This window comes from Entelurus aequoreus, linkage group LG10 (genome assembly GCF_033978785.1).
Source record: "Entelurus aequoreus isolate RoL-2023_Sb linkage group LG10, RoL_Eaeq_v1.1, whole genome shotgun sequence".
NCBI lineage: Eukaryota > Metazoa > Chordata > Actinopteri > Syngnathiformes > Syngnathidae > Entelurus > Entelurus aequoreus.
Window position 1 is genome coordinate 19,923,902 of NC_084740.1, and position 17,500 is coordinate 19,941,401.

Sequence of the window (17,500 nt, forward strand, 5' to 3'; positions counted from 1 at the left end):
TGTTGAAGAAGAAAAAGGTGGTGAAGAAGAAGAAGAAGAAGAAGAAGAAGAAGAAGAATAAGGAGGAAAAAGGTGTTGAAGAAGAAAAAGGTGTTGAAGAAGAAAAAGGTGTTGAAGAAGAAGAAGAAAAAAAGGTGTTGAAGAAGAAAAAGGTGTTGAAGAAGAAGAAGAAGGTGAAGAAAGTGAAGAAGAAGAAGAAGGTGAAGAACAAGAAGAAGAAGAAGGAAAAAAAGGTGGTGAAGAAGAAGAAGAAGAAGAAATAGATGGTGAAGAAGAAGAAGAAAAAGGTGGTAAAGAAGAAAAATGTGGTGAAGGAGACGAAGAAGAAGAAGAAGGAGAAGAAATGGTGAAGAAGAAGAAGAAAGTGGTGAAGAAGAAGAAGAATAAGGAGGAAAAAGGGTGGTGAAGAAGAAGAAGAAAAAGGTGTTGAAGAAGAAAAAGGTGTTGAAGAAGAAGAAAAAAGGTGTTGAAGAAGAAAAAGATGTTGAAGAAAAAGAAGAAGGTGAAGAAGAAGAAGGTGAAGAAGAAGAAGGTGAAGAAGAAGAAGAAGAAGGTGAAGAAGGTGAAGAAGAAGAACAACAATAAGAAGGAAAAAAGGTGGTGAAGAAGAAGAAGAAGAAATAGCTGGTGAAGAAGAAGAAAAAGTGGTAAAGAAGAAAAAGGTGGTGAAGGAGACGAAGAAGAAGAAGAAGGTGGTGAAGAAGGTGAAAAAGAAGAAGAAGAAGAAGAAGGTGAAGAAGAAGAACAAGAATAAGAAGAAGGAAAAAAGGTGGTGAAGAAAAAGAAATAGAAATAGATGGTGAAGAAGAAGAAGGTGAAGAAGAAGAAGAAGAAGAAGAAGAAGAAGAAAAAAATAAGAAGAAGGAAAAAAAGGTGGTGAAGAAGAAGAAATAGATGGTGAAGAAGAAGAAGAAAAAGGTGGTAAAGAAGAAAAGGGTGGTGAAGGAGACGAAGAAGAAGTAGGTGGTGGTAAAGAAGAAGAAAACAAAGGAGAAGAAGAGGAAGAAAAAGGTGGTAAAGAAGAAGAAGATGAGGATGAAGGAAAAGAGGAAGAAGGAGAAGAAGAAGAAGAAGAAGGTGGCAAAGAAGAAGAAGAAGGTGGTGAAGAAGGTGAAAAAGAAGAAGAAGAAGAAGAAAGTTGTCATGTCTGTTCATGTTTTTGTTTTGGCCATGTGTTTGTTTTTTGGACTCTTTTTAGTTCCTGGTTGCACTTCCTTGTTTGGTTTGGTTTCCATGGTCACCCATTAGTTTTCACCTGTCTTGTCACGCACCTGTTTCACGTTTCGAGTCACGCACCTGTTTTCACTGATCATGTCACTGTTATTTAAAGCCTGTCTTTTTCTGTTGGTCTTCCTGGCGACATCACCTTCTCCACACAAATGTATGCTCTGCACCTGCTTACCATAGTTCTTGTTTCATCTCATGCCAAGTAACTTTTGATTTAATGTTTATAGTTTTTGTGCCCACGTGCATGTCTTTTGTTTTTCATAGTCAAGTTTTGTACCTCCACTGTGAGCGCCTTTTGTTTGCTTTCTTGGTTTATACCTTTTTTTTGAGTGTAAATATTAAACATGTCCTCACCTGCACGCCACGTATGGTCCAATTCATTTGCACCACGGGAGAACAAACCAAGCCACAGACCAAGTCTTGACAAAAGTGAAGAAGAAGAAGGTGAAAAAGAAGAAGGAGAAGAAGGAGAAGAAGGTGAAGGTGAAGGTGAAGAAGAAGAAGAAGGTGAAGGTGAAGAAGAAGAAGAAGAAGGGTGCTGCTGGTGGACGGGTCACTAACCCAACATTTCTTCCCCGTGTTCACCTGGTCATTCCACACCTGCTGGAGTCCACACTAAGATCCTGTTGTCAGCTGATACTTCTTTACAAGCTGAAGAACCATATTTGGTAACATCCTGTTTAAATTGAGCAGCCTGACACGTGTAAAGATGATGGTCAACATAGATGGCAATATGGAGTCACTAGTGCAGGTGTGCACACTTCTTCTGCAGGCCAGCTACTTCTCAATGGACCAAGTGGAGGGGATCTACCTCATTCATATATATACTTTATATTCATTTTATGGAAGAGAGGTTAACAAGTTAAAGGTGTTTAATGATAATACAAGCATGTTTAAAGGCCTACTGAAATGAAATGTTTTTATTTAAACGGGGATAGCAGATCCATTCATTCTTGATCATTTCGCGGTATTGACATATTTTTGCTGAAAGCATTTAGTATAGAACAACGACGATAAAGGTCGCAACTTTTGGTCGCTGATAAAAAAAAGCCTTGCCTATACCGGAAGTAGCGTGACGTCACCGGAGGAAGGACTCCTCAAATTTACCATTGTTTACAATGCAGCGAGAGAGATTTGGACCGAGAAAGCGACGATTACCCCATTAATTTGAGCGAGGATGAAAGATTTGTGGATGAGGAAGGTGAGAGTGAAGGACTAGAGTGCAGTGCAGAACGTATCTTTTTTCGCTCTGACCGTAACTTAGGTACAAGCTGGCTCATTGGATTCCACACTTTCTCCTTTTTCTATTGTGGATCACGGATTTGTATTTTAAACCACCTCGGATACTATATCCTCTAGAAAATGAGAGTCGAGAACGCAAAATGGACATTCACAGTGACTTTTATCTCCACGACAATACATCAGCGAAGCTCTTTAGCTACTGAGCTAACGTGATAGCATCAGGCTCAAATGCAGATAGAAACAAAATAAATAAACCCCTGACTGGAAGGATAGACAGAAGATCAACAATACTATTAAACCGTGGACATGTAACTACACGGTTAATAATTCCCAGCTTGGCAAAGCTTAACAATGCTGTTGCTAACGACGCCATTGAAGCTAACTTAGCAACGGGACCTCACAGAGCTATGATAAAAACATAGCGCTCCACCTACGCCAGCCCTCATCTGCTCATCAACACCCGTGCTCACCTGCGTTCCAGCGATCGACGGAAGGATGAAGGACTTCACCCGATCATCCGTGCAGTCGGCGGCTAGCTTCGGCTAGCGCGTCTGCTATCCAAGTCAAAGTCCTCCTGGTTGTGTTGCTACAACCAGCCGCTAATACACCGATCCCACCTACAACTTTCTTCTTTTCAGTCTTCATTGTTCATTAAACAAATTGCAAAAGATTCACCAACACAGATGTCCAGAATACTGTGGAATTTTGAGATGAAAACAGAGTTTTTTGGATGGATTCAAAGGTGTACCAATACTTCCGTTTCAACGATTGACGTCACGCGCATACGTCATCATATATAGACGTTTTCAACCGGAAGTTTAGCGGGAAATTTAAAATTGCACTTTATAAGTTAACCCGGTCGTATTGGCATGTGTTTCAATGTTAAGATTTCATCATTGATATATAAACTATCAGACTGCGTGGTCGGTAGTAGTGGGTTTCAGTAGGCCTTTAAAGGCCATTGCTATAGTTATCATCAATTGTGCTGAAGTTGTACTTTTCTATCTGTGCAAAGGGACATCGTCTCGTATCAGTGTTTGTGTCCAGACCCGGCCTGCTGACTGCCAAGGGAGAACATCGAGTGCCGTGACGCAGACAGAGCAGAGACAGGGCGATATCACGAGTGTCATCACATTTGCATTTCATGAATAATCATATATTTTGTCTAACTGGGACTGCTGAGATTACCCTCCTTCGCTCAGAAGCAGCCTCAGTGATGTAGCCAGGGACCTCCCAAATAAATAGAGGAGCACCTGGGCTGGACTTTAGAGCCTAGTTTGGTTCTGTAACTAGAGTACAGCCCAAAACGTCTCTCGACATTGAGAAAAATTGAACTCTGTCTCTGCATGATTCCTTGCTTCTTGTCTGTTTAATAGATGTCATCAGTGTTTGAACCTGACATCTTCTACTCAATCAATTAATCAATCAAACTTTAATCATATAGCGCTTTTCATGCATAAAAGAAATGCAAAGATAAAAACATTACCCCGATGACCCATATCCCCCATTACCACACACACACACACACACACACACACACACACACACACACACACACACACACACACACACACACACACACACACACACACACACACACACACACACACACACACACACACACACACACACACACACACACACACACACACACACACACACACACACACTCTTGCAACTATATGGACAAATGATTGCATGTCTGAGTACAGAGGAGACATGTGAGTAAACACTATCACATCTGCACCAGGAGGTCATCAGACCATGGCCACCAGGACGCTGACACAAAGGCGCCCCCACAAGCACGGCCGATAACCCCTGAGGCAGATGGCTCATCTGAGGAACGTTGGAAAAGAAAAATAATAAAACTTGTAAAATAGTAGGAACCACGAGTAGAGATAAAGAATAAAATACAAGTAAGACATATGAAGATTAATAGAAAAAACAAAATTAATATACAGTAAATAAATAAATAGAACTAAATAAATTATTGCATAACTGATAGGATAAAAAGTAAAATACACATGACTTCAATAAGATAATTGATATTATGTAAAAGCTAAAACAAAAATGTAGGTCTTAAGCCTGCTCTTAAAAACATGAACGTTTAAGAAGGCCCAATACCATAAAAACACTTTAGTATATTCACCATTAATTAGTTGCTTATTAAAGTAACAAAGACTTCATTTAGAGTTATTTGGACACTAGGGGAACATAAAAGGGTTAGGGTAGGGTTACTAGTAAGCAATAATTCTGAGGTTATTGAGGGAAGACTCACTGCTTGTATAATGAGGCCATGCAGGATAAGGTATTAACAAGTACTTAATAATGTGTTAATTATGTTACTAATTTGCATGTTAATAAGCAACTAATTAATGGTGAATATGTGTTCCCCATACTAAAGTGTTACCAAAAACATTTATAAACCATAAGAAGAACCTGAAAATGTAACCCGAAACACACGGGGGGAGCCAATGCAGAGATTTTAAAACTGGTGTAATGTGAGCCCGCCTTCTGGTCTTCGTCAGGACACGTGGCGCTGAATTTTGGAGTAATTGTAAATGTGCAATACATTTTTTATGAAGAGCAGAAAGCAGAGCGTTACAAGAATCTACGACTACGACTTGTAGTAAAAGCATGCATTAGCGTCTCCGTGTTGCCCTGAGAGAGAACTGGGCGCACTCTGGCTGTATTCTTAAGATGATAAAAACCTATTTTTGTTATATGTGGTATAAAACTAAGGTCAGAGTCGAAAACGAAGCCCAGATTTTTCACTTGTAGTGATGGAGTCAAAGACAATGATTGTAGCTTTGATATGTGTTTCTCTCTCAGACTTCAGTCTTGTCCTGGTTAAGCTGTAAAAACTGATCACTACTAATACGGCCACATCACAACTTAAGTATTGCAGCCTTACAATTATTTTTCAAAGCATATTATACAATTTGTTGGTCCTAAATTACACATTTTAAGCATAAAAAGAGTTAAACTAGAAATATCAATAATACAGTAGTATTGGCCACTGGAGAAGACCCAACCAAGCAGAGTGCACTGTTTAGCCTCGTGGCCACTGATTGGCTCAGCCTCAGGCAGCATTACTACATTTGATTAAAAGAGTGTACAGGTGACTAAAGGTGCTGTTTCATGTCAAGAGGGCTTTCATAATGCTGAAAACACTTTTTTATGCTCCAGCTATGAAAATATTTGATTTATGATTGATTCCTACTTCGTGGAAATTAATTTATTGCGGTTTTGTCCGGAATGAACAGTAATAAATGAGGGTTTAGTGTACTATGCAAGGAGCAGTACCCCTACAGCAGGGGTGTGGAACACAGTCACACTGAGGGCCACATCACAGTTATGGCTGCCCTAAGAGGGCCGCTTGTGACCCTACATAATGTATGAATATAAATGTATAAGAATTCACCTCATGATATTATACAATTAATTGCTATGCATTTAATTATTATATTTGTTTTACACACACTGTAAAAAAACAACAACACCATTTTTCAGTAAAAAACAAACTGGCAGCTGAGTCAACACAACTTCACTGTAAAATTTACAGTGGTTTTTACAGCATATTACTGTAAATGGAAATATGTTGGGTTTTTTACTGTAAAATCCTGGCAATTTAGCTGCCAATTTTTTAACTGTAAAATCTATGGTCATTTCTAGTGTGTACAATTTGATGAATAACTTGCTTTGATATAACTCAAGCAGATATTTATTTTGTTTTTATTGTAAAAAGTTTGAAATTAATGATAGTATTATATTTGTTGCATTATTAGATAATAAAGTTTAAAATGTACTCAATACATGGAATACTTAGGTCTACTACACTACTGTATTTTATTGTAGTTCATTATGGTGGTACTTAATGAATACTTAGGTCTACTACACTACTGTATTTTTTTGTCATTCATTATGGTGGTACTTAATGAATACTTAGGTCTACTACACTACTGTATTTTATTGTCGTTCATTATGGTGGTACTTAATGAATACTTAGGTCTACTACACTACTGTATTTTAATGTTCATTATGGTTGTACTTGATGAATACTTAGGTCTACTACACTACTGTATTTTATTGTTGTTCATTATGGTGGTACTTAATGAATACTTATAACTTAGGTCTACTACACTACTGTATTTTATTGTCGTTCATTATGGTGGTACTTGATGAATACTTAGGTCTACTACACTACTGTATTTTATTGTTGTTCATTATGGTGGTACTTAATGAATACTTAGGTCTACTACACTACTGTATTTTATTGTCGTTCATTATGGTGGTACTTAATGAATACTTAGGTCTACTACACTACTGTATTTTATTGTCGTTCATTATGGTGGTACTTAATGAATACTTAGGTCTACTACACTACTGTATTTTAATGTTCATTATGGTTGTACTTGATGAATACTTAGGTCTACTACACTACTGTATTTTATTGTTGTTCATTATGGTGGTACTTAATGAATACTTAGGCCTCTCGGTGTGTAAATATTCCATCTGTGGTTCATTCTCACTGGAACTCTTCCTGTAATCTGATGTAGCGATGATGTGAAGAAGAAACTGCTAAATAAAGAGATCATGTGGGCTGGGCATGGGGGTTGGGATTGGGGGGAGGCAGTCGCTCTCTGCCCCTATCCTGAGACAAGCGCCTCTTATTGATCCTCAAACACTTCCTGCCAGAAAGGATGAATCGGCGGAAGCCTGGAGGGGAGAAGAGAGGGGGCACTACAACCTCCAGCTCAGCCACAAAACATGTCACCTTATAGGGCAGACTTGGGCAAATTAAGGCCCGGGGGCCACATGTGGCCCGTTAAGCTTTTCCATCTGGCCCGCCGGACATTCCCAAATATTTATTTATATGTTTAACATGTAAAGTGTAGCTGCCATTATGATGTGCAGTCATGTTTTCTAATGACTGTAAGTCTTCAACTATACTAAATCTTTCAATGCTTGGAATCTGCATGATATACTAGTTACTATGGTCATCTAATTAGTTACTATGGCCATCTTATTAGTTACTATGGTCATCTAATTAGTTACTATGGTCATCTAATTAGTTACTATGGTAATGTAAGTCACAGCAGCTCAGACGAGGCACCAAGCAGTGTGGGTGGGGAGCGTTTCCACAGAGTGTTTCCAGGGCCTGAAATGTGGGTGTCAGGGACAGACGTGGAAGGAGATTTTTACAACAAAGTTGTAAAGCTTAGTGATATATCACATATATCAGATTGTAGGTGGGGTTTATTTTTTTACCCTTCGTGTTCATATTTCACTGTTTGTTGCATTTTTGTTGTAAAATATGTGGATGGAGAGGGGGTGTGACGTTAATATCAGTATTCAGTGTTGTATCCTTCATAGTTAATATTGTATATCCCACATTCTTTATTTTGAAGTACATTCTGGGTGTCTCATTCAGTAAAAAAATTAATAAATTCCATTCCGTTTACTAAGGCAATCTGTCATAAAGTTTTTAGCATTCAATCAGACATTATTGTGAGGTTTTGTATTAGTGTTCCTAAAAATAGCACCCAAGCACATATACTGTACAGCAGATTTTCACAGTTTACATACATACATGTACACACATATATATATATATATATATACACATATATATATATACACATATATATACATATATATATATATATATATATATATACATACACATGTATATATATATATATATATATATATATATATATATATATATATATATATATATATATATATATATATATATATATATATATATATATATATATATATATATATATATATATATATATTAGAGATGTCCGATAATGGCTTTTTTGCCAATATCCGATATTCCGATATTGTCCAACTCTTAATTACCGATTCCGATATCGATATGTACAGTCGTGTAATTAACACATTATTATGCCTAATTTTGTTGTGATGCCCCGCTGGATGCATTATAACAATGTAACAAGGTTTTCCAAAATAAATCAACTCAAGTAATGGAAAAAAATGCCAACATGGCACTGCCATATTTATTATTGAAGTCACAAAGTGCTTTTTTTTTTTTAACATGCCTCAAAACAGCAGCTTGGAATTTGGGACATGCTCTCCCTGAGATAATCCTGATACCCACTACAACTATGAGAAATACTATAGTTTGACTTTCGCAAAGTGCATTATTATTATTATTTTTTTAAACATGCCTCAAAACAACAGCTACAAAAACAATGAAGGCACACAGCTTCAGTCCAGAGTATACTAGAGTAAAAAAGTAAACAATAACATAGTCCTCATTTAGTGCAAGGCTGCCTGGCATACTGTATGACAGGAAATGATAACCTGGTTTCAATCTGCCCTGCTCTAACGTATTTGTATGAATAACACAAATGTGCTGCAAGCTAGTGGTGAGTGCTTGAAGTGGCCTAGCAGTCAGCCAGAGCTTCTGAAATGCTGCGTTGAGACAGGGCACCTCCGTTCACTGCAAGCTGCAAAGTGTGCGCCATGCAGGGCAGAATAGCCACACCAAACTCCACCGTAGCTTTTGCCATACTGCATGCGTTGTCCCTAACCACAACGTGGGCTTTCGTCTTGGGGTGGTTTGCTTTTCATCCATCTTCCGCTTGTATTCATCGTGTATCTCCTTATGATTCTTGAAGAGGTGGGAGATCAAATTGCTCGTATTAAAGGAAGACGTCTTGGTTCCTCCTCGCATTAACCAACTTTTTGCAGTCATTGCAAATTGCCAGTTTTTTATCTGTCAGACACACTTTAAAATAATCCCAAACCATAGACATGGTGTCGTTAGTCAGTCACAGAGCGAGCTCGCTTGTAGCAGTGGCTACAGCACTGGCAACAACACACTCTTGTTGTTGTTATGCTCCGCTCGCGGCGGTTTGATGAGGTCATCAAGCGTCGCCAGTAAACCTCTCATGCTGCAGTCGTCAACTCCTGTGTTGTGTGTGGAAGAAGGGAGAGGGGAGGGGCTGCTGACTGGGAGATGCAACTGCTCTGTACTGCTCCCTACAGCCGTGTTTTACCGGATATGTACCGCTCCGTACAGCAGCGTTTTAAAAAGTCATGAATTTTACTTTTTGAAACCGATACCGATAATTTCCGATATTACATTTTAAAGCATTTATCGGCCAATAATATGCAGATATTATCGAACATCTCTAATAATATGTATATATATATATATTAAGGATGTCCGATAATATCGGCCTGCCGATATTATCGGCCGATAAATGCGTTAAAATGTAATATCGGAAATTATCGGTATCGGTTTTTTTATTATCTGTATCGTTTTTAAAAAATATATTTTTATTTTATTTTTTATTAAATCAACATAAAAAACACAAGATACACTTACAATTAGTGCACCAACCCAAAAAACCTCCCTCGCCCCATTTCTTTATGTTATCAATATTCTGGTTCCTACATTATATATCAATATATATCAATACAGTCTGCAAGGGATACAGTCCGTAAGCACACATGATTGTGCGTGCTGCTGGTCCACTAATAGTACTAACCTTTAACAGTTAATTTTACTCATTTTCATTAATTACTAGTTTCTATGTAACTGTTTTTATATTGTTTTACTTTCTTTTTTATTCAAGAAAATGTTTTTAATTTAGTTATCTTATTTTATCATTTTTTTTAAAAAGTACCTTATCTTCACCATACATGGTTGTCCAAATTAGGCACAATAATGTGTTAATTCCACGACTGCATATATCGGTTGATATCGGTATCGGTAATTAAAGAGTTGGACAATATCGGAATATCGGCAAAAAGCCATTATCGGACATCCCTCATGTATATATATATATATATATATATATATATATATATATATATATATATATATATATATATATATATATATATATATATATATATAGTTGAGGTTTCTGTGGTTTTGTCCGTTATACAGTACTCAATACCGGGGTAGAGCGGAATATACGTTAGGTCAGAAAAACCACAGAGGCTGTATCATCCCTACAAGCCTGTTTCGCAGTTGGCAAGTTGGTGCTGCAGGGAATTCTGGGAATTTGTTCTGTTGTGTTTATTTTGTGTTGCAGCGCAAATATTCTCCCGAAACATGTTTGTCATTGTTGTTTAGTGTGGTTTCACTATATGGCACATGTTTATGACAGTGTTGTTTAGTGTGGTTTCACTATATGGCACATGTTTATGACAGTGTTGTTTCACTATATAGCATATATATATATATATAGCATATGTTATGTTGGATCCACTAGGGACTGTACTTAGAGGGGGGGTTACCCACATATGCGATCCTCCCCAAGGTTTCTCATAGTCATTCACATCGACGTGCCTTGTGTGGGCTCTCTGCCGAGGATGTCGTTGTGGCTTGTGCAGCCCTTTGAGACTTTTGTGATTTAGGGCTGTATAAATAAACATTGATTGATTGATATGACAGTGTTGTTTAGTGTGGTTTCACTATATGGCACATGTTTATGACCGTGTTGTTTAGTGTGGTTTCACTATATGGCACATGTTTATGAGTGTTGTTTAGTGTGGTTTCACTATATGGCACATGTTTATGACAGTGTTGTTTAGCGTGGTTTCACTATATGGCACATGTTTATGACAGTGTTGTTTAGCGTGGTTTCACTATATGGCACATGTTTATGACAGTGTTGTTTAGTGTGGTTTCACTATATGGCACATATTTATGACAGTGTTGTTTAGTGTGGTTTCACTATATGGCACATGTTTATGACAGTGTTGTTTCACTATATAGCATATGTTTATGAAAGTGTTGTTTAGTGTGGTTTCACTATATGGCACATGTTTATGACAGTGTTGTTTAGTGTGGTTTCACTATATGGCACATGTTTATGACAGTGTTGTTTAGTGTGGTTTCACTATATGGCAGATGTTTATGACAGTGTTGTTTAGTGTGATTTCACTATATGGCACATGTTTATGACAGTGTTGTTTAGTGTGGTTTCACTATATGGCACATGTTTATGACAGTGTTGTTTAGTGTGGTTTCACTATATGGCACATGTTTATGACAGTGTTGTTTAGTGTGGTTTCACTATATGGCACACATTTATGACAGTGTTGTGTAGTGTGGTTTCACTATATGGCACATAGAGTATTTATGACAGTGTTGTGTAGTGTGGTTTCACTATATGGCACATATTTATGACAGTGTTGTTTAGTGTGGGTTCACTATATGGCACACATTTATGACAGTGTTGTGTAGTGTGGTTTCACTATATGGCACATGTTTATGACAGTGTTGTTTAGCGTGGTTTAACTATATGGCACATGTTTATGACAGTGTTGTTTAGTGTGGTTTCACTATATGGCACACATTTATGACAGTGTTGTTTAGTGTGGTTTCACTATATGGCACACATTTATGACAGTGTTGTGTAGTGTGGTTTCACTATATGGCACATAGAGTATTTATGACAGTGTTGTGTAGTGTGGTTTCACTATATGGCACATATTTATGACAGTGTTGTTTAGTGTGGGTTCACTATATGGCACATATTTATGACAGTGTTGTTTCACTATATGGCACATGTTTATGACAGGGTTGTTTAGTGTGATTTCACTATATGGCACATATTTATGACAGTGTTGGCGTTGTTTATACAGCCACTCTTAGTGTGACATGTGTGGCTGTTGACCAAGTATGCCCTTCATTCACTTACCAGAATTGAATAGGGTCATTTAAGATTGGCTATGGTCATACATAGTATCAGCACTTATTAATATCTCCAACTACGGACCATTGCTGACCCTTCCAGGGCTGCAATATAATGTTTAAATGAACAAAGCAGAATGTATCTTCAGATATTGCATTGAAAGCTGCACCTTTCATTACCGGCTGTCCATCACGGTGTCATTAATGTTATTATAATCACGGCAGCTGGTGCCAAAGTGTCAGTGATGATCCTCAGGTGACATATTGTGATGTCGCTAACACCAGTTACCTGTTGTTGTCGCTCCCTGCAGCGGATGATGATTCATGTCATGAAGTCACATGACCTCTGACTGGCTCTCGGCCCAAAATAGCCTGGCAGTGACACTGAAACATGGATGAGAACGCTTCAATAACATCAAAAAGACACCACCACAAATTGTCTCTTAATGGCGGCTGACCAGCCTTTGTCAAAGCCCGGCGTTATGAAGTCATGAACATCAGCATCGATTTTCTACTTTAGTGACGTCTTGTGCTCATAATACATCCAGAGTATAAAGACCATGGGCAGCAAAATGCACTTTGTACTGGGGACTTGGGGGCGGGGTCCATCGGGGGCCCGGTAACCTGCTCTATGGACCCAAATCTCCAATCTAAAGACAATGTCAGAGTGTATGCAAGAGGAGAGTACCAACAACACCTGACAGAGGAGGTCTGTTTCCATGGTAACACCTATGGGGAGGAAGGAGGGAGCGTAGGAGTGTGTGTTCTTGTAATTCTACCCTTCTTGCGACATGAAGAAGGAAAAGTATCTTCCATATGAGGAGGTGTGAACAAGTGATGACATAAATCATGGTCCCAATAACATTGCATCTAATAGACAATGTCTCATTTGCACCCCTGCTGGTGACATCTATCAAAATGAGGGTGGTCCCAAAAGGGAGGGATTTTTCACATTGACTGTGTCGCTTTTAAAGGTGCTCCCCCTCTGGTCAACATATGAAATAACAAGCGTGTGTAAAAATTTGAAGTGCTCCCCTCTGGCCAACATATGCAATAACAAGTATAATTGAAATACGCCCCCTTTGGCCAAAATTAATTAAAATAAATAAATATGTGTATAGAGACATACTGTATCAACTTGAAGTAAATAATGAAGATTGAAAACCAATTACAAACAAAAAATTTAAAAAACAAAAACAAAACTAAAAGCTTACCTTTTTTATATTTGCATAGTATGTATATATTATTAATGTTGTAAATACAAATATTTATATATCTAGAAAGGGTGGTCCTAAAGAGGTAGGCATTTTTCAGAGGTCTCAAGAAGGTAAGAAATACAAAAATGTGTGTAAGAAATTGAAATGCGCCCCTTTTGGCCAAAATTAATTAAAAATAAATAAATATGTATATAGAGACATACTGTAATAACTTGAAGTAAATAATGAAGATTGAAAACCAATTACAAACAAAAAAATCAGAAAAAACAAAACAAAACTAAAAGCTTACCTTTTTTATATTTGCATAGTATGTATATATTATTAATGTTGTAAATACAAATCTTTATATATCTAGAAAGGGTGGTCCTAAAGAGGTAGGCCTTTTTCAGAGGTCTCAAGAAGGTAAGAAATACAAGAATGTGTGTATGCTTGTGAAGAATGAAAGGAAGAAAATGATGGAAGAGGGGAACATACTGTGGTTGTGAAGGCGGATTAACAGATTGAAATGAATGGTCTGGCAGACAATGAACACACAGAGAAGAATGATTGGATGAATGGATAGATGGATGTATGAATGAATGGATGGTGTATTTGTTCAATGAATCAACTACTGCCAAAAATGATCATTATTAATATTATTATGTCACACCCAGCTCTATACCCCAGTGAAAAAAACAATACAGTGCAATAGTAATCAAAACAGATGATATATTTCATATTTTTTTATATAAAAATACTGTTTTAAATATTCTACGTGGTACGCAAAACAAATGAAGTGATTAAAGTAGAGTGTTTTACTTACCTATATTTACACACAGTAGCACTGTGTGTAAATACCACACACTTCTACCACCACCCGTCAAGCATGGTGGTGGTAGTATTATGCTCTGGGCCTGTTTTGCTGCCAATGGAACTGGTGCTTTAAATGAGACATTGAAAAAGGAGGATTACTTCCAAATTCTTCGGGACAAGCTAAAATCATCAGCCCGGAGGTTGGGTCTTGGGTGCAGTTGGGTGTTCCAACACACCTCAAAAGTGGTAAAATAATGGCTAAAACAGGCTAGAATGAAGGTTTTAGAATGGCCTTCCCAAAGTCCTGACTTACACGTGTGGACAATGCTGAAGAAACAAGTCCATGTCAGAAAACCAACACATTTTGTCAAGAGGAGTGGTCAAAAATCCAAGCAGAAGCTTGTGGATGGCTACCAAAAGCGCCTTATTGCAGTGAAACTTGCCAAGGGACATGTAAGCAAATATTAACATTGCTGTATGTATACTTTTGACCCAGCAGATTTGCTCACATTTTCAGTAGACCCATAATAAATACATAAAAGAAGCAAACTTCATGAATGCTTTTTGTGACCAACAAGTATGTGCTCCAATCACTCTATCACAAAAAAATAAAAGAGTTGTAGAAATGATTAGAAACTCAAGACAGCCATGACATGATGTTCTTTACAAGTGTATGTACACTTTTGATCGCGACTGTATATACACACACATATATATATATATATATATATATATATATGTTGTGTATATACAAACACACTGTATATATACACCATATGTATACCACACATATCTATACATATACTGTATATATCACACATACAGGGCGGCGTGGCGAAGTTGGTAGAGTGGCTGTGCCAGCAATCGGAGTGTTGCTGGTTACTGGGGTTCAATTCCCACCTTCTACCTTCCTAGTCACGTCCGTTGTGTCCTTGGGCAAGACACTTCACCCTTTGCCTCTGATGGCTGCTGGTTAGCGCCTTGCATGGCAGCTCCCGCCATCAGTGTGTGAATGTGTGTGTGAATGGGTAAATGTGGAAATACTGTCAAAGCGCTTTGAGTACCTTGAAGGTAGAAAAGCGCTATACAAGTACAACCCATTTATAATTTATCATTTACATCCATATATATATATTTACACTCCACACACACACACACACATATACACACACACACACACATATATATATATATATATATATATATATATATATATATATATATATATATATATATATATATATATATATATTGAATATATCCATACAGTATGTATATTTATATATAGAGGGTATACGGCTTCAGCTTTTCGTGACGTCCCTACAAAAGTGCAGCAGCGATGGCAACTTAATCATATTTGATCATCGGTTATGATAAAAGTAGCACTTTGCAAAATACTTCAATAATTGTACATAAGAGTAGTTTTACTGTATTTGACAGTTAATGTTAACATTCTACTGACACTATGAAGCTTCTATCACGGCAACAGATCAGTTCCTGTTTCTTGTATCAATTTCAACAAGTGACATTTGACGGACAAAGTGAAGAACAAGCAGGAAGACATTAGGCTCACCTGTGTTGTTCTACAGATGGAGGCTGTGAATATTTGCAAGGGAGGAAGGACACTAGGGAGGAGGAGACATGTCTAAAGGTGACCAGTAGGGCACATGCAGGCTGCGATGGCTCCTTGTTGCCATGGCGCCCAGAGAGATGAGGACTCATGCTCGCGTGTACTAAATGATTCTGTTGGCTGAGGAACAACATCAACCCATTTACTGCTGCCAGGACAGTGGATGACGAGCTGGCAGGCTTTAGGATGTGTAGCAAAGCCTTTTTTCCTTATTACAAAGGTTGGGCGCGCTCTCTTCTTCTTGCACTTGTTTAGGGATGTCCAAACATATTTGCACACCCATTGTTCGGGCATAAAAATGACATCATGTGGGTATAATTTTTTTCTGAAACTAAATAAATCTGCTTCCGCCATCCCACTCACTGTCGCTGTGCCCTTGGGCAAGACACTTTACCCCCTGCTCCCGGTGCCACCCACTAAATGTAGCTTAAAGATGTACATCAGGGGTTTCACCATGTAAGGTGCTTTGAGTCTCTAGAGAAAAAGTACTATATAAATATAGTTGACTTCACCACCGTGTGTGTGTGGTCATGTGACCTCCACACCAGTGATGACCTCATCAAAGTGCACCATGGCGGCAGTTTGGATGGGGTTTTTTTCAGGCTTTGCCATCAAATTTTATGATGTAGAATTGACTTTATTGCAGCGATTGTCAAACTGTGGCATGTGGGCGCCATCTAGTGGTACGCCATAGAATCACCTGCATTAAAACACAGTGTTACTGTTCAAACTTGGTGTAATGTTACAGAGGCCAAACATATTGAATATACTTGTTAAATAAAACCTCTGCCTTGTTTTTAATGAATACTTAGGTCTAATACACTACTGTATTTTATTGTTGGTCATTATGGTGGTACTTAATGACTACTTAGGTCTACTACACTACTGTATAGTAATGTTGGTCATTATGGTGGTACTTAATGAATACTTAGGTCTACTACACTACTGTATAGTAATGTTGGTCATTATGGTGGTACTTAATGAATACTTAGGTCTACTACACTACTGTATAGTAATGTTGGTCATTATGGTGGTACTTAATGAATACTTAGGTCTACTACACTACTGTATAGTAATGTTGGTCATTATGGTGGTACTTAATAAATACTTAGGCCGACTACGCTACTGTTTAGTAATGTTGGTCATTATGGTGGTACTTAATGAATACTTAGGTCTACTACACTACTGTATTGTAATGTTGGTCATTATAGTGGTACTTAATGAATACTTAGGTCTACTACGCTACTGTATAGTAATGTTGGTCATTATTGTGGTACTTAATGAATTCTTAGGTCTACTACACTAATGTATTTAATGTTGTCATTATAGTGGTACTTAATGAATACTTAGGTCTACTACACTACTGTATTTTATTGTTGTTCATTATGATGGTACTTAATGAATACTTAGGTCTACTACACTACTGTATTTTATTGTTGCTCATTATGATGGTACTTAATGAATACTTAGGGCCACTACACTACTGTATAGTAATGTTGGTCATTATGGTGGTACTTAATGAATACTTAGGTCTACTACACTACTGTATTTTATTGTTGCTCATTATGATGGTACTTAATGAATACTTAGGGCCACTACACTACTGTATAGTAATGTTGGTCATTATGGTGGTACTTAATGAATACTTAGGCCGACTATGCTAATGTTTAGTAATGTTGGTCATTATGGTGGTACTTAATG